This window comes from Cupressus sempervirens, chromosome 5 (genome assembly GCF_028749045.1).
Source record: "Cupressus sempervirens isolate cs-2001-9-10 chromosome 5, ASM2874904v1, whole genome shotgun sequence".
Classification (NCBI taxonomy): Eukaryota; Viridiplantae; Streptophyta; class Pinopsida; order Cupressales; family Cupressaceae; genus Cupressus; species Cupressus sempervirens.
In genome coordinates, this window is record NC_143122.1 from 10,192,701 (window position 1) to 10,210,889 (window position 18,189).

Sequence of the window (18,189 nt, forward strand, 5' to 3'; positions counted from 1 at the left end):
AGAAATCAAGTTTCATTTTCTTAGAGACTTCTCACTATATATTTTTGTTGGCATTTCATGAGTATAGCTATTTGGGTCTGGTTACTATCATGTATGTCTGCAAGTGTTTGAAAACTCATACACTTTTTTCTTTTTAGTTATGCATGTAATATCTCCAATATGTGGTTCTCTTTTACTTCTTCTCCTATGTTTTAGACCCCCTTCTTGTAGGATTACGCTTTGAAACAAGACTCAGACTTATCTCTATGAGTGACAAAAAAAATGAAATCTACATGAACAAAATTTCTTTCATTCTTGCTACGATCGTGCACATAGAAGCTTAAAACCCTTCTAATCTTGCCTTCTTTCTGTTGTATAAAACCTGAATGTATATATGTTGCTTCATTATTAGAATTAAATCTTCGGTTGAAGCTCTAACACATACATTTTATTAAAAATATTTTGTCTTGCTGATTCAGAACTTTGGATTCATAGAATTTTTATTGTGAAACTAATTAGATGGAAGCAATTGAAAACTTTTGAAGAATATGAATATGTTTACATTTTTATTCTGCAATGCATTTGGTGATTCTCGTGGATCACCATGAAAAGTGCTGGTATGAAAATTGTAATTTGTAATTTATTTTTTCAGTATTATTCTATTCTGGTATGATTAATATTGCTACAATTGATGAATTAGATAAAAGTCTTCTAGGTTCAAACTGTATGTACTAATTTGATCAAAGTTTAGTTTCTATTTATATCTACCGATTTATCACATCAAGAAGAAGTGCTTGAAAAAATAGATTACAGTCTTCTTCCTTTGAAATGGATGTCGTTTGAATTGACACTGAGTTTCTTATCAAACACAATTGGCTACTTTGCATAATTCACACTAATAGAAACAACAACACCAACTACTTGTTACTCTGATAGGAAGATAAAGCATATACATTGAAGTACGCAAAAAATGATATAAAAAAAGGACAAGTATAGGCTGCCATAAAAACAATAAACAAAAAAAATGTAAAGATGCCCTACAGATGATTCATTTGAGGCTTTTTGAATAGATCTCATTTAATTACGTCAAATAGATTTGGAGGGGACAAAGCATATTTGATTGACTAAACTTTGAGGTATCTTATCCATTGTCATCATATGCATCATCTTATCTTGGAATATGTTAGGTTAAACCTCAAGAAAATAGATAATCTATTTTCAATTGTGTGTTCTTCTAATCTAGAATCTGATAGGAAGATAAAGCATATACATTGAAGAACATAGAAAATGTTCTAGAATAAGGACAAGAATAGGTTGCCCATATAAAACAATAAATGGAAAAAAAGAAAAGATTCCATACAGATGATTCAATTGATGTTTTTGACTTGGAAAAATGTTAAACAGATTTGGAAGGGACAAGGCATATTTGATTGACTAAATGTTTAGGTAGCTTATCCATCATCACTCTATGCATCATCTTCTCTTGGAATTTGTTTAGTTAATCCTCAGGAAGCCTAGACATCATCATCAAAAGTATTGTCTTCTCTCGGACTTTGTTTCTATAAGGGTTCTTCATCTTCAGAATCAGTGTATGCACGTCTCCTTCGTGATTTTGTTGAAACTGGAGAATTTGTCTCGCCATCATCAGAGTCTTCTAGACTTGCAGCTGCAAGAAGATCTTGAGCATTTTCCATATCAACTTCTGCCTTATCACTCATATAATTTGCCTCATTTTCCATGGTAATATCAGGTTCCTCCATATTAGAATCATAAGCCTTGTGATCCTTATCCTTCTTCTTTTTCTTCTTTTCCTTCTTTCTTTTCTTTTCAGACTGACCAGCGTCATCATCATCATCATCCCTGTCCTTACACTTACTCTTCCATAATTCTTTCACACGTTCAAATTGCTCCTCTTGTTGCATCACTCGTCGAAATTCTTCTTCTCGCTTTCTCCTTTCCATCATAATCCTTCATTCTTCCTCAGCTTTCTATTTTGCCTCATCAGCTAGGACAAGTTGGCATGCTACTTCTAGCTTTTGACGGCTTTTCTGTTCTTCGCGTTCTGCTGCTTCTTTGTGAACTTTGGCAGCATCAAGCAAGTGTTTATAGTAGTCCACATGCAACTCTATCTTCTTCTCATCAAAGCCATGTGTATGAGGGCTTGGCACTACTGACAGTTGTCTAAACACATGGAGTGCATTCTTTAATTCAGACACAACTTGACGAACCTCATCAACAGTATGTTTTTGCTTTTGAAGTGTTGAAGTTGAAAACTTCTGCATGGCAACACCAACATCAAAGCATAACATGTAATTTGAGGGTGCAAAATGTACTGCTCTTAATAATGTTCTTTTACAATCTTGCCACTGTTCTACTTCATAATGTGATCGAGCTAAATATAATAAAATTTGGGTGTCAGTGCCAAAATAGAATTTCCTCAAACAATTTTGATACATTTTCACTGCAAGCCCAAACTGTCCTTGTGCAAAGTAAACATGTGCTAGATTTACCCACACATCAGGCATCTGAACAAAGATGTTTCCTGCTGCAACTTCTTGAACCTGTGTGAAAATTTCTTTTGCAATATCAAAATGACCCCTTTTGGCTAGCACAATGCTTGCCCCATTTGCAGCATAGACATTTCTAGGTCTCTGAGCCAACACTTTACAATACAGTTCCCTAGCCTTATCAAGATGTATTCCCTCCGCATCTAGATCCTTCTTCTCATTGTGTGGAGCTACAAAATAATTCCAATTTCCAAGAGAATTAATGTCAGCATAAGCATCCTTACCATCTGATACATTTTGTGCAGCTTTAATTGTTTCTTTTGCTTTAAGCCAGTCATCTATTTTTAGTTCCAGGTTGCCAAGCATGGTAATCTCATTTACTGAGGTTTTATCCACCTTAAGTGCCTCCCCAATCAATTCTAGGCTTACTTGGATCTCATTTTGAGCTTGGGCCATGGCTGTAGGTCGTAGATATGCATCCACATAATGAGGAAACTTGAACAATATTAGCTTGTACAAAAGATTTTCTTTTTCAGTGTCATGTAGCTGTTCAAATAGCCTGGCAAGATTCAATAGTATGGTCTAATGATTTGAGAGAAAGAGTTGAGAGACAGATGGAGAGAGAGATAATACAAGTGATAGAAAGACTCCTAGATAATATTCTTGAGGACAATGTGTATTATAGTCCTTACCATGTTTTCCTTTGATCTACCAAAAGGATGGTGGCATCCTGCAAATGGCATGGCTCTTTCTACCACTTGTATTATCTCTCTCTCCATCTGTCTGTCCATTCTTTCTCTCAAATCATCTGACCAACATTCCGAAATCAAATCTTGACCCTATTTAGAGGATTCACAACATAAACTTCAAATGCTTCTCCTATCAAATATGTAGATTTCACAATAGCTAAGAAACATAATTGTAGGCATCATGGTCACATTTTTTTGGAAACGTAATTGGGTTGTGTACCCAAGCAATGCAAAGCAACTTCCACACCTTCAATTCCAAGTCTAATTCATCTATAAGAATGATCGCTTGCCAACAGTTGCTGAATACATCTGTAGCTCATGAATACAAGGTCCTCCAAAAAATGTATTCAACAATTGTTGGCAAGCGATCATTCCTAGCTCATGAATACAAGGTGTAGGTCATGAATACAAGGTCCTCCCACAAATCTATTTAACAGATATTGGCAAGCGATCATTCCTAGCTGCTTTTTTTTTATAAGGTTTGTCTCAATCCCAATAGGTTGTAGTTTCATTTTCTAGATGCACTTCGTCGCTTGGGTATACAACTCAATTACATTGATTCCAAAAAAATGTGACCATGATGCTTACAATTATATTTCTTAGTTGTTGTGTCCTAAGATCTCTTATGACCCTTTACAACCATTTACGATCCCTAAGAATAAATCTTAGAGCTCTTAAAATGTCGTAAAGGGTCATAAGAGACTCCTAGGAGGGGCCATGATGAGCTTCCACCTTCACGTGGTTGGCCCTATTAAGTAGAGAATGCTGTAGTTTTCACAAAACAAAGAGAAGCTCAATAATTTAAGGTCTATAGCCTCATGACCTTTAGTGTGTCATATTGTGCAAGTTGTTTAATTATTCTGGAATTCCTTTTTATTAGGGGTTTGGTAGGATCATCTGAATTATCAATGACCTTTTGTCTATACCAGTAATTCTCTAGTTTAGTAATTTGGTACATTGCAATTTCATGCTTTGAGTAGAAGATACTAACTAATTTTTCTATAGAGAACCAAAAGTGGGAGTCTTCTTTCATATGATTCATTTTAATGGTTTTTACTATTAATTATCCCATGACATTTTTTGCAGGAAATGATACATTTTATAGGAGGCCTTATGACCTCACGCTGCGAAGATTCGGGCCCACCATATGTACTAGGTTACTGTACATCATAACTGAACTAATTTTATCCCACTATTTTTTCATATCATTAATTGGTGCAACATTTTTCCTTTCATTCGAGTCTTTTCTTATACTAGCTATATCTAACAATTTTGTGTTTTTTCTTAAAAGGTGGAACTACCAATCTCAAAAATTAAAAGATGAGCTCATCAAAGATATAGAACATGAGTTTGGTAGTAATATTTTTGATCGTAAGAAATTTTTACAAAAAGCTACCAGACATCTTAAGGTTGTGAGGGACACATATAGAAAGAGCCTCGTCCACAACCCGAAGTACGAGCATCCTCCCTTTGTTTTAGTGAGGGAATGGAATGAGTTCATTTTGGATGCAAAGATGAAAGGGCAACGTCCGCCAAAAGAAAGTGCACTAGAAAATCCAAAAAGGTATGCAATAGTATTAACTACTACTACATTAATGAGCAAATTTAGGGTTCAACTTCAGTATCAACAATTTCAACTAGCTCAATTTAATCTATCTATTGATGAAAGGTATGTAAGTCATATGCTGACACAATTGCTTATAAATCTCAATCTCAATCTGGGCATAAATCCTACATAAGATATATTGACAAAATGAAGCCCTTTATTCATATTTAGTGAAAAAATTTAGAGCCTATGTCTCCTATGGGTTCTTTTCTCAAATTTTATCTTCACTGAACTCAAACTCTAATTCATCTAAGAAATTCCTACTCAAAGTTGTGACAACCAAATCTTGTGATATGATGTACCATGTTAGATTTTGAGTCATAAAAATAGGCAATGCCTTGACCACTATACTTGTTGACTTTCCCTTTCTTTTACAATAATTGCTCGCTATCTTGAGTTTCCTATCCCGTGTTTTCTTTTGGGTCATGTGTGCATCAAATCTGCATGTAAATCCTGATGAAATCCATCATTGAAGATATCAAATCCCATATTCTGTAGTATTTTGTTAACTATGATAATAGTATATAATGTTGTCATTAGTGATTGTTATTTTATACTGTCATCAATTCCATTTTGTGCTTTGTTGCATATCAAAAAAGAAGTGCATATACACTATACATCAAATTTAAGTGTGAAGCATCACAAAATCTAATCTCTATCTTTAGATAACAATGTAGTCTGAGAATCCTAAAGAATTTAAAGCTGAGCATTTCCACCACATCTAAAATCCATTCTTCTTTTTTAGTATTTTCCGTTGCTGCTGAAGCTTTGATCACATGGATTATGTGTCTATACCCAACCAATAGATTATCCTTTTTAGGGAATCCCTGCTTTTTCTCCTGTGGAAATTGTAAAGATGGAAACTCATTAAGAGATTTTTCCTGATATCACCCTGCTTCCAATCTTTCTCTTCCATTCCTTAGCTCTTTGCAAGCTCACAAAAGGCGTATCAGCTTTGGTAACATGTTAATTATTTGTGTGTAGACTAATTCAAACACATATATCAGTGAAGTAAAGAGACAAAGTACCAAGCCAAACACATCTACCTTGGGGGAGCACTCTTAAAATACAAAAAAATTCACAGTGTGTACAAATGACTTTTCATGTGATTTGAACCTTCACCCGCACCTCTTGTTCCTTCACATTCTCATCCTTTTGAATTCAATATTTCTTGCTATGCTGTTTTCTCAAAATCCCTAAAATAGGAGTTATTTCTCCAACATACTACCACGCATAATCCTCAATTTTGGTATTTAAATTTTGTTATTGTAAATATGAAAGATATGTAATTCATATGCTGACACAATTTCTTATAAATCTCAATCTCAATCTGGGCATAAATCCTACATAAGATATATTGACAAATGAAGATATATTGACAAATGAAGCTTCTAATATGTTCTCTCTATGACCAAAGACACTCACCCTTATAAAACCTTCACCTACGGGTCCAAACCCACTTCCTAGAGTTGTAACTATATGTGCTTTCTCAAGGATCTCAGTAAAAATATCCCATGAATTTTGACCAGGAAATTGAACCCATACATGTGGCGCATTTTTTCCTCCAAAGACATCAAACCCAAGTGAAGTAAATGTTTCCACAATGATTATAGTATTCTCTTTATATCATCTAACATATTTCAAACTTTTCATAGGTTGCAGGACACATCAAAGGCAACAAAGGTGAGGCTGGAAAAGGTTGGGCAACACAAACTTGGCTTTGGGGGATATTCAAAAATCAAAGCATGCGTTGTAAGTAGCAATAAATGAATTACAAAGAAAAATTATTTATAAAATGAAAATAATATTTTTAATTAATAAAAAAATGCAGGGCATTGATTTTAATTTGGAGGCCACAGAAGAACACAAAAAAGTTGCCTTCAAGCAAGGCTATGAAGCGGTGGCTGAACGCCTACGGTAAGCTTCCATTGCCCCAACCGAACAGTCTCCTGCATCATATGAATAGGTAAATATGCCAAAAAATATATTAGAAATTGAATACTTGAGCAACAATTTATTTGATAATAATGTGCATGACATTGCAATGCAGCCTGTTAATCCTGACACAGATCATATGCAACATCATGAAGCCCTTGATGTGCATCGTACCGTCGATGGAGGTGCTCATTTGTTATTTAAAACTAATTATGTAATTATTAATAAAATTTAACATATTTAATTGAACTTGGTGTAACCTTTTTGTGTTGAGGATATAGAATCATGTCGTGCTGAATGAGTGCCAAAGGATGTCCAGATTGATCAGCAGGTAGATCATGTGGCACATTCAGGTAAAGAAAATCTATGTTTTGTTCTTTTAAATTAATTTTTTGATTTATAGTTCTTTTACTTAAATAAAAACTCGTAATTCACTAATATAAAATGGTGGGAATTTAACCTCATGAAGTACTTGTTATTGCAGTGGACCCCCCTTTGGTGCAGCGGCCTCATGGTGTTCTTGAACGGATGAGGAGGAGACATGTGTTAGAACTAGTAGAGGAGGGGGATCCTAACGAGGACATTGATATTCCTCTTAAAAAAATTATGAAAAAAAGAAACGGCAAGAAAGAAAAAAAGAGATGATTATTCATGAATGACTTACTCTTGAATATTGTTAATGAATATTTTGTTAATGAATTATTTATGAATGACTTACTCTTGAATGTTGTGTTAGATTGTGGTGACTGATCAGGAAAGTACTGTACGTACTTCATAAATAGTGGGGTGGTTAAAATTTTTTTTGGGAAGTAGCCGACATGGTAGCCGACATATTATGGCCGACATATGGCCGACATGTTATAACCCTAAAGCGGTTTAATACTTGTATAAAAAGGGCTTCGAGTTGGGTATTTGATATAATGTTGTGATACGAAATTGGTTCTTGCGGCGGTATTGAGCTGTAAGGGATTACAGATTGTAATCAGGTTGTAATCACTGGATTGTAATAAGATCGAACTTGCTGTTTGGTGGACGTAGCCCAGGGATTGGGTGAACCACGTTAAATCTTGGTGCCTTGTGTTCATTTCTGTGTGTTCTATTATTTTCTGTTATTGGTTATATTTGCATGTAGTTTTTGTTTCTGTCCGTGGTTTAGCCTAACATGTTGCGTGTTAATGAATTATTCGTGAATGTTGTGTGTTTATGAATTTTATGTGTTAATGAATGTTATCATGTGATTATAATGATTGAATGTTTTATTTAAAAAATGGATGAATTGAATGTTATTAAATGTTAATGGGGAATTTAGAGTGATGTTGGGGGGGGGGGAGGGGCCAAATGAGCTTCCACCTTCATGTGGTTGGCCATGTTAAGTAGAGAATATTTAACTATTCTCGAAACCAAGTGAAGCTCAAACTTTAAAGATAAGCTTATAGTTAATAGTGACAACCAATTAGCAAGTCGAAATGAAGTTCTTTGTTACAGGTACCTTTTTAGTTTTTAAAGCACGATATCATGTTTTAATATTGTATATTTTTTTTCTCTTAAGTTAAAGTATTATTTTACTATAACAACATAATTTATGACCATTTTAGTAACTATTCTAACATTGCTTTATGACAAATCCTGTTTCTCAGATGTTGAGCATGGCTGCAATTGTGCAATTGGCGTTTCAGAGTATTGGTGTGGTTTATGGGGACATAGGAACATCACCACTTTATGTGTATGCGAGTACTTTTCCTGATGGCATCAAACATCCTGATGACATTCTTGGGGCTTTGTCTTTGATCATATATTCTCTCACTCTTTTTCCCCTCATCAAATACGTCTTCATTGTATTGTGGGCCAATGATAATGAAGATGGTAAGATTATAACAGCTCTAGTTTCACTTTGTTTTTAGGTCAAAGTTTGATCTTTTTTATGTGAAAACATGTGTTCTAAGTTTAAAGGGATGGTTTCTTTTGCAGGTGGAATGTTTTCTCTTTATTCTTTGATTTTCTGCCATGCAAATGTCAGCATGATACCCAATCACTAGGAAGAAGACAAGAAACTCTCCTCATATACACTTGAAGTTGCAGGTAGACAGCCCAATAGAGCCATTAGGATAAAGGAAGCTCTTGAACAAAGTAACTTTGCCAAGAGATGTTTGTTAATACTAGCCCTTGTGGGGACTTGTATGGTTATAGGAGATGGCGTCCTCACCCCTTGCATCTCTGGTACATATTATTGTTTTTACAATATGTAATGCTTTTTGTTGTTATTTTTCAATATATTGTATGCTTGTTATATCAATGTTTCAATAGTGTGATCTATTATCATATGTTAGAAATAAAATGATCTCGTAGTCTACTTAATTCACAATAAATCCCTTAGATTGTACAAGATTTGTTAACTTTTCCCTTTCATTTGTTCAAGTAGTTTCACTAACACTTAATTTGTTGATATATTTTAGTTCTTTCAACAATGGAGGGAATCAAAAGGGTGGACAAGTTGCTCAACCAAGGTGATTTTTCGGCATTTGCTCACATTATAATATTTGAGATGGGTATGAAGGTTATGGTGAGCAAAAAACATGAACACAAAATTAGATTGATAAACTAATGAAATTTCATTCTTTGTCCTATTCCTCAATTTCATGCTTGGGTTTTATAACCCCAATTGATCTTCCTTAAAACATTATTCCATTTCTTTTATGAATTCTGAAGTTAGGAATCTTTGAAATTGTAATGATTTTGCAAGGTATCCCATCAAATCTCAAATTCACATTCTTTTTTTTCTATCTTAAAGTCTTTCCTGTAGGAAATTGTGATCTTGTGTTGAATACACATGTTAACCTACAAATTTTTCTGACCTTCTCTTTGGACCTACTTTTGGTGTAATCTTAGAACCCATATTGTTGTACTCGAATTTGGAAGGCATGCTGGAGATGGCATAGCTATGAAATGCCTATGTTTGGAAAGCTATTTGGTTTTTATCTTGATTGATGAATAGTTTTCTGTCATTATGTGGATAATGGCTTCAGTTATGAGCATCTTATCTTTCCAAAAGCTGTCATACCTAATGACCTGAGAACATCCTGAAATTTTGACGTGTTATATCTGATTTGGAGGAGGAAGAAGTACAAATGATTCAAAAGGTTGTCTAGAATGAGAGAGTAGTGTGCTTCTATAGTTTTCATCTATCTTATTTTTGTATATTGGAATGACTTGAATATTTTTAAATGCAGGAAGAACTGTGCCAAAAAGAACATAAAAATTAGGATGAATTTCAAAGATTGCTAGAGGATCATAAAGCAACTGGCCTGCTTATAGCAAAGACACACTTCATTTGAAGCAGGCTCTTTGCTTTATGATCTTCCAGTTCTTTGATAAAGCAAAGAACTGGAGGATCATAAAGCAAAGAGCCTGCTTCAAATACATCTGGTTCACCACCCAAGGATTTGTTTGAAGATGTTGCAGAAGGGATGAAAAAGCAGGTAAGAAAGTTGCATATATTTTAATGATTTGATTGTAGGATTTAATTGCACTTTCACAATCAGGCTTGCAATCATTATTACTCAAGGCAATGCATGTTTGATTCCTTTGATGTAACTATTTTTTGAATATGTATCTTTGGCAGTACCAGGAGGACAAATCAAACACAAAAGATGCTATGGAGTCAGGAAAGGTGTGCCTTTTGTGCTTTAAGATTTTCCATTGGATGTAAAATATATTGTAATCTTTTTGATGTAATGATTGCAGCTCATAGTAACATCAGCCTGGACTCTTGACAAGTTCAAAGCCTCCATTGGGGAACTATATGATTTGGCTGCTGCATCTGAAACAAATCTTAAGGTTTGTTCTGGTTACATTTCTAGATTTTTTGTCTCAAATACAAAAGACTTCACAATAAAAGTATTTGGTATTTTCCTTTGAACAATGTTGTCACATATTTTTATGTTCCTAGTAACTACTATTTATACAAACAAGGATCTTATCCTTATGTTCCATATGACTCTGGTTCCTAACTAATTCGATCATTGCATCAACTATATTATGTTTTGACTCATTTGCACTGGTAAGTAGTTGCTGGAAGTGAATCGCTATCACAAATGCATTAGTCTATTCTCATTAGTGGATAATGGATTTTTATTAGGTTAAACTAAAATGATTGCAAATGTTGAAAGTAATGCAAGTTGTTTTGGGATATATGATTTTGTTAGGTCTTACTGACATCCTGTGTATTGCTTGCAGCTTGTGTTTAAAGAAGTGATTGAACAAGTAAAGGAAAAGGAAGAGAAAGAAGAAAAAAGGAGGGAAAGGCTGGTAGATGATTTCATGGCTTTTCTTTATTCTCTGAAGGTTTACATTATTCATTTTGGAAAAAATCCTTCTAATGCAGTCTCTTTTTCCTCTACTACTTTTACACCTGGAGTAAAATTTCACAGAGTTTTGTACATTAAAAATCCTAAATATGAATGAATTTCTATTCTTATCATAAACAAATTTCTATCTATGTAAGGATAAATTAGTTATATATTGTTTTTCCATTTCAGGAAATTGTTGCTTCCTCACAATGGGAGGATTGCATACCTTTTCTCAAAGATGTGGAAGCATACAGGTAAAAGAGCCACTATCAGGAATTAATCTTATTCTGAGTAATTAAAGGTAGTTATCATGTACCTTACACTAGTAGTAGCTATAAATATATTGGATATGAATATTCAAGACAATTAGTGATGAAAGCTTCTGTCAGGAGATATTTGATAAGTACATTGCAAATCTTCACGGAAAGGTTAAGGAAAACAAGTGCAAACGAGATGAAGAAGAGGTACATGACCTGATTATCATTTCCACTTTCATATCTAATTTTTTCAAGATCTAATTTTTGTTTAAATACCTTTTGAAAGCATATTTGGGTGAGTGTTGTACTGAGAATGCAAATTATACCTCCTTATGAAGATAATTGTATTACTAACAAGTTATTTTAACTACTTTTACAAACTAGCTATTAGAAGTTAAATTGTTGCAAACTAGCCTTTATCAAGATCTGATATGACCTAGATGAGATGAGTTAGGGTTAGTAGACTAACCAACATGAAAGGTCATTCCATGTTGAACTAGAAAAAAATAATTTTAAAATTTAATATGAGAGGCACCCACCAGATAAGATTTGGATGTTGTCTACAAGCACAACTCTTAACTATGAAATTGTTATAATATAGTGTGTTAAGATTTGGATGCCTTAGTTCAATTTCCTCTTGGTAGAGTTTCAAACATTAGCTCAATGCAATCCTTTTGGTTTAAAATTTGACAAAAAAAGTTTCTTAAAATTCTTATAACTGAAAAAAAGTTTGTAAAAGAAGCCCTCATATTTCCATACAGTGAAATTTCTTTTTAATTAAAAATTAGATTAATTGAAACTGTGAACTTCACTGTACTATGACCATTTCTACCACTTAGGATAGCCCATACATTGCGACTAGTCTTTTTCTTGTATTTGCAGCTTAAGTAGTTCACCGCCAACAATTTTTCTCTTCAATTTTGCTACTATTAAGTTAATCCATACGACTAATTTCTTTTTATCCGAGCTTCTCTTCAAGGCTCTCATATATGAGGAAAATGGGGCAAAATTAGTGCCTTGGCTGTATTGATGTTTTCACATATTATTCACCAGACCTGATTAGAACTAACCTATGAGAACTTTCTGCTGCAACAACTTTAGTAAGCACATTATTTGTGGAGTAGATACAAGGTTCTGTCTCCAGCATTGAATGCCTTGTAAATGGAGAAGAAGTCTAGTGCCAAGGTTTGTACATTCCATAGAGATTTTTGCTGTCTTGATCACATGGCACCATCTTTTTTTTGTTTGAGGTATAATACAAAATGGCGACGTACAAAATGTAAGGTTGCTCAATCAAATTATATTAAGTTCCTCATTTGCAGGAATAATTTAAATAGTTAATACTACAATATATTGCATTATTATTGATCAGTTTCGAAGGATGATGAAAGATTTTTAGGATAAGCAATCTATGGTTCAGAACATTTTGTTGTGCCGTCATAAAAAAACAACTCTTCAATGAGCAAGTGAACTGCAACAGTTGTCATCCTGACTATAATGATTACAAATATATGTATACATTATGGTTAACTTCAACAAAAGTTATTCTATTGGCACAAGATTCATATACATCGACCATTTGTGAAGAAAATATTAGCCCAAAACAGTTGGAACACAGTGATCAATGTTAAAGCCAAAAGAAATACAAAACTTGTCAACAACACTCTTGACATTCTCTATATATATCCTAAACAAATGTGCTATCATCAAATACACTTAATGATGATGTCAGCCATTCCAATATGCATGCAACTTTAATGTTAAATGAAGATAATTCTAATGTAACAATCAATCATTCTAGCGATTCTTTTGGCCACAACTTCTTCCAGGCTAAAATCTCTTCCTCTGTAATTAACTTCTGAATGCCTCCATAAAATCCTTCAACCTCACCTCCTGCTTCATGATGACATTTCCTATTGATTGGAGCACATCTCCATTGAGAACCAGAGGTATATTGATGAAGAGATATTGAATCTTATTAATATAACAACTAACTTGATAGCATTAATATACATTATGGATGAAGAGATATTGAATCTTATTATGGACCTTATCCTTGGTGGCTATGAAACAACATCTAACTTGATAGCATTAATTTTGAAGTTTCTAACTGAATGCCCTAAGGCATTGGAGCATTATTAAAGAAAACATCAAGGGATAATATTTGAATTGTGGATATTTGTAAATTATGTTGGTTTTAGATAGTTATAGTTATAGTTATATATGCACTCTTATGATGATGTGATTGGGACTGTAAGTTTTTTTTTCACGTTTATCTGTTTGAAAAATAGATGAAATTATTGGCTTTCATTCCTGATAAATAATTATTTCCTAATTTTATTCTTCCCTGCAGGAACCAAAATTTAGACGCACTGTGCCAATTATTGCAAAGCCTTTGCTCTCATAGGAGCCTTCTAAACTCCACAAAATTTGAGTTGTAAAGCATAATTGCTTGGTGGAAACAGGATATCGTGCACATTTCTTCCTCCTTCCCATTTTTTTGTATAAAATAAATCATTTGACGAACGAAACAATGGTGTGGAGGAAGAAATGTGCATGATACCTTGACTCTCATGCATCAAGCAATTACGCTTTATAATCAAGTTTTGTGCAGTTTTGAACGCTCCTATGAGAGCAAAGCTTTAAAAAAAAATGGGACAGCGCGTCTCAATTGCGACATATGTTGGTCTCAATTGCGACCAATCTTCATCGCAATTGAGACACCAAACTAGCACCATTTACGTCGCGAGTATGGCTCCGACGTCAAAGGCTAAGGGTTTGTCATCAGAATTCCAACTCAAAATTGGGCAAGTTTACATCGAAATTTGGAAAATAACAGTTTAGGCTGGATAGAGAAATGGACGAAATTTGTGTCCGTAAATTGATGTTTATGTAGTCAAAATTCTAACGCGCAATGAATGTGGTAGAAAATCAACCAAATTTGTCCGACGATGACTTTGGTGGCTTTAGCAACCAACTTGTGTCGAAATTGAGACCTTTTCGCGTCGCAAATTAGGCCTAAATTTACTAGTGTTTGCTGGTTCCAAAAAATCTTTTACCTTGGAATCAAGTAAGATCTGTTCGCTATCTCAAAATATCACACCAAAAGAACAATATTTTTGTATTTTCTATTTTTCAATGAATGCAACTCTAACAATGCAACTACTATGAGGTCCTATTCTAATAGGGGGTTAGCAAAGAAAATAACGAAAGTGAAAGTAAATAACATGAAATCAAATAACTTGAAATTGAAATTCCTAAATGGACATAAGCTATAGAACACAACATGCTGCGAGTTAAACCTTTGAAGAAATTGATAGGAAACCAATGAAAATAGGACCAACGATTCCTAGAATCCACTGATGCAATCGTCGATGAGAATCTTTAACAAATCAAATGATGTTTCACTCTTCATCAAATCGCAAGGCCACAGAAAGTGCACTCATGCGAGACAAAAAGCTATGTAGACACAATCGGGTGATCTCTTCTTAAGCTTGTTACCTCAACAGAATTTTTTTATCTGTAGCAAATACCAAAACTAAAAGATCGCACAACCATAAACAATGCAATAAACCTTTGGCTCAATCAAAATCTCATGAATAAAATTCACAAAACAATGACACATTCAGACAAGAATAACTACACTCTGAATGCTAGCACCAAAAGCATATCTTTATTGCATAATGATAGCGGCCCTTTTTACATTTTACAATGGGGTATTTATAAGAAATTGTCTCCTCAATTTGTGTTGAGAGTGAGAGATATCTTAATGAAATAAAATGCTTTTAAAACATTAAAACAAACTAAATATATACAAACTGATAATCTAATTGGTGCTTAGAGGGACTCCATCCATATTTTATTCATTAATTGGATGCATGAGCCTTTTACATGTCAAAAATAATGAAAGCATGAGAGAAAAAGTAGGAGGAAGCCATTAGTCGAAGTAGAAGTGCATAGAGACACCAAAAATAGAAGCTGGCCCTTCACTTGATGTGTGTCAGAGTTAACTTGCCATTGAAATAGATTTCCAATGCATGGAAAGTGCTATTTTTGGAACTCGCAGTCAACTTTTGGTGCACCTCTAAATTGCAGAGCTGTGGACCTCGAGTGGGTCAAAATCTCAAAATTTTACTAAGTGTCAAAATTGAAATTTTGGCATCTGGGTTTTGCTCATCTCTATCCTACAGATATGTTTCGATGTTTGCCCCTGAATTTCTCTATAATCTTAGTAATCTTAGCAGCATCAAGAAGATCCAAAGCCTCATATTATCTTTGACTTTTTGTCTGTAGTTGTCCACCTCAATTTGAGTTTCTGAAAAATCTATGAGTTTGGTATCCAACTCTAACAATGCTTCTTTTGTCCTGAAGGCTTGTTTGATGTCTTCATCACTCGTTGCTTCCTCTAAAGTCTTTTTGAAATTTTCCACAACTACCTCAATTGGTAAAAGCTTCTCTTGCTCTTCATCTTCAAAAATATCCAAGCATGCATCACTGTACAACTTTTCTGCCTCCAAAATTTGCTCTTGGGCTTGGTCCTTGAGCCTATGTATCTCATCATGCAATGTTCCCATCACTTTATTTCCCTCTGCAATCTTTTCTATCTAATCATCTATCATGTCTAGCTCTTCTCCGGTGTATACATCAATTAGAATGTGGTACCTTTGTCCTTTTATGGCCTGTAGAGTTTGCAAATCCTTGATCCAAACACGTACCTCATCCATAATACTATCAACATTCTCTTGTGTAACATGTAATAATTTTAGACTTCCTGTAGTTATAGCGACACCCCTATCCTTAATGTTGTCTCGCCAATCCTGACAAGCTCTCAAAAATGGACTGAGCTATACACCTTCCCCTTCTTTAAGAATGGTAGTCAAAGTCTCCTCAGGGTGTTCAGAATCAAGAGGACCAATAACTTCAGCTAGATATGCTTTCATGATCTCACGTTACCTCTGAAGTGCTCTGATTTCAATCTCATCATGTTCCATATGGTTAAGAACCTGCTTGACTCCCATAGTCATCATTTGTCGAGAAGTATCCCGTGTAGGATTTCCTAACATGATATCCTTCACTTCATAGTCCTGAAGGCTGTCAGCTTCTTCATCTGTACCTTTCAGTGGGTGAGCCACCTGTGCAAATAAGTCCTGGTTTCAAGTAGTAGTAATGAATGCAAATGGTGTTGCATCCTGTAATGGAGAGTCAGGCTTGTTCAAAATCTCTGGAATGTCACAAATATCATCCTCTGAAGCAAGGAATTAATGTTTAGCACTCCTCATTATTTCCTTTTGGAACCATCTCGGGATATGTCTTTCTATAACCTTGGCTCTAGATGATGAAGGGAAGTGTTCAACTACATCCTTCCCTTTGTCACTCTTACTCAGAGTCTCCTATTGTGAGGGTTCTTCTTCTATAGTCTTAGTTTTTGTAGATCCCGTAGTTTGATCCTCAACTTCTTGGGGAGGCTGTTGTATACATTCTACTACCTGTGCCTCTTTTAAGGGCTCATCAATAACCCTTGGTTCTGGTTCTCCTTGTAATGATAATTCCTTCTGAACATGTTCTTCTAAACTTGGAGGTGGAAGTGTCACTGAAACCTTATCTACCATCATAACCTGAGGTGAAGATGGGGGCATTAAATGAGGACCTTGTGTCTCAGGTGGCATCTGCGTCCAATCTTGTTGTTGAAATTCACATGTAGGAGTATCTCTAATCTTATCTCCAACCAATTATGTTCCCATTGGCATGAAATCAAAATTTGGAATGGAGAGAATATCATCACCTAGCTCCCTTTGCTCATTCACCCATCATTGTACTTCATCTTTCGAAGAAGAGAGTTCTACCATTTCAGCTTGGGTGGGTGGTGGGGTATTTGTGACATTCTTCTTTCTTTCCAATTCTGTGGCTTTGGCCAGTCAGGTTCTCCCTTATAGAGGCACTTGCTCTTCCTCCCCATCTGACTCTGTTTCATCCTCATCTGATTCTTCCTTGGGAATGGTTTCAGGAACAAATGGATTAGGCACTAATCTTTTACGAACTCTTTGCCTCTTGTTCATTCTAACTTTAACCCTCCTTTGCTTCTGTGGAACCATAGGAGAAGCGGGCTCTTCATGCATCAGATGAATGGATGTCTCTGGAATCTCTCCCTCTTCTTATTGGCTTGACAAAATAGGAGGTAATGGAAAATCAACCTAGATATGAGAAATTCCAAGGTCTCGGGGGTCTTGGGGAGTAGATTCATGTTGTTGCAAAGGGGCTTGTTCTTCAACATGCTCTGTCTAGATCCTTTGAGGAGAGGCTCTCTTCCTCTTTTCTTTCTTCTTCTCTGAAGGATGGTAGTAGTCCACTGGACGGTCAAGCTGGTAGACTATTTCTTACCTGATAGGAGACTAGAGCGCAAAGATAGGAACTATGACTTTCCTCCCCTTTACCTCTTTTGGGTGAGCATGTGCATGGAATATCACTGTATCCAGAATTGAATCAAGTGGAAAGGGTTTCTTAATCCAACTCTTTGTCATTCTAATGACATTTCTTGCTTGATGATTAATATCATCTGGACTTCCTCTCTATCAATTTCTACATTTAGGATGGGCCTTTCGCCAACTTTATCTGTATTGAATAAGGGATCCAGTAGCTCCTACGAATCCTGTAACCTTATCTCATTTGGGATGGTCAAATGGAGAGCCTTCTCCACTAAATACAAAGTCATTCTACAATAGTCCCTGATACGAACATCATAGTCATTTGTGGCATTCATCCAATGATCTTCAATGGCATCTTCATGGTAGAATTCTTTTCCTGCCAGATTTT

At 35.0% G+C, this 18,189-nt stretch overlaps 1 pseudogene; it reads right to left on the reverse strand.

Moving 5' to 3' along the window:
* Window positions 1-1,967: 1,967 nt before the first annotated feature.
* Window positions 1,968-18,189, reverse strand: part of LOC149554342 (protein CTR9 homolog pseudogene) — a 41,228-nt pseudogene continuing 25,006 nt past the window's right edge.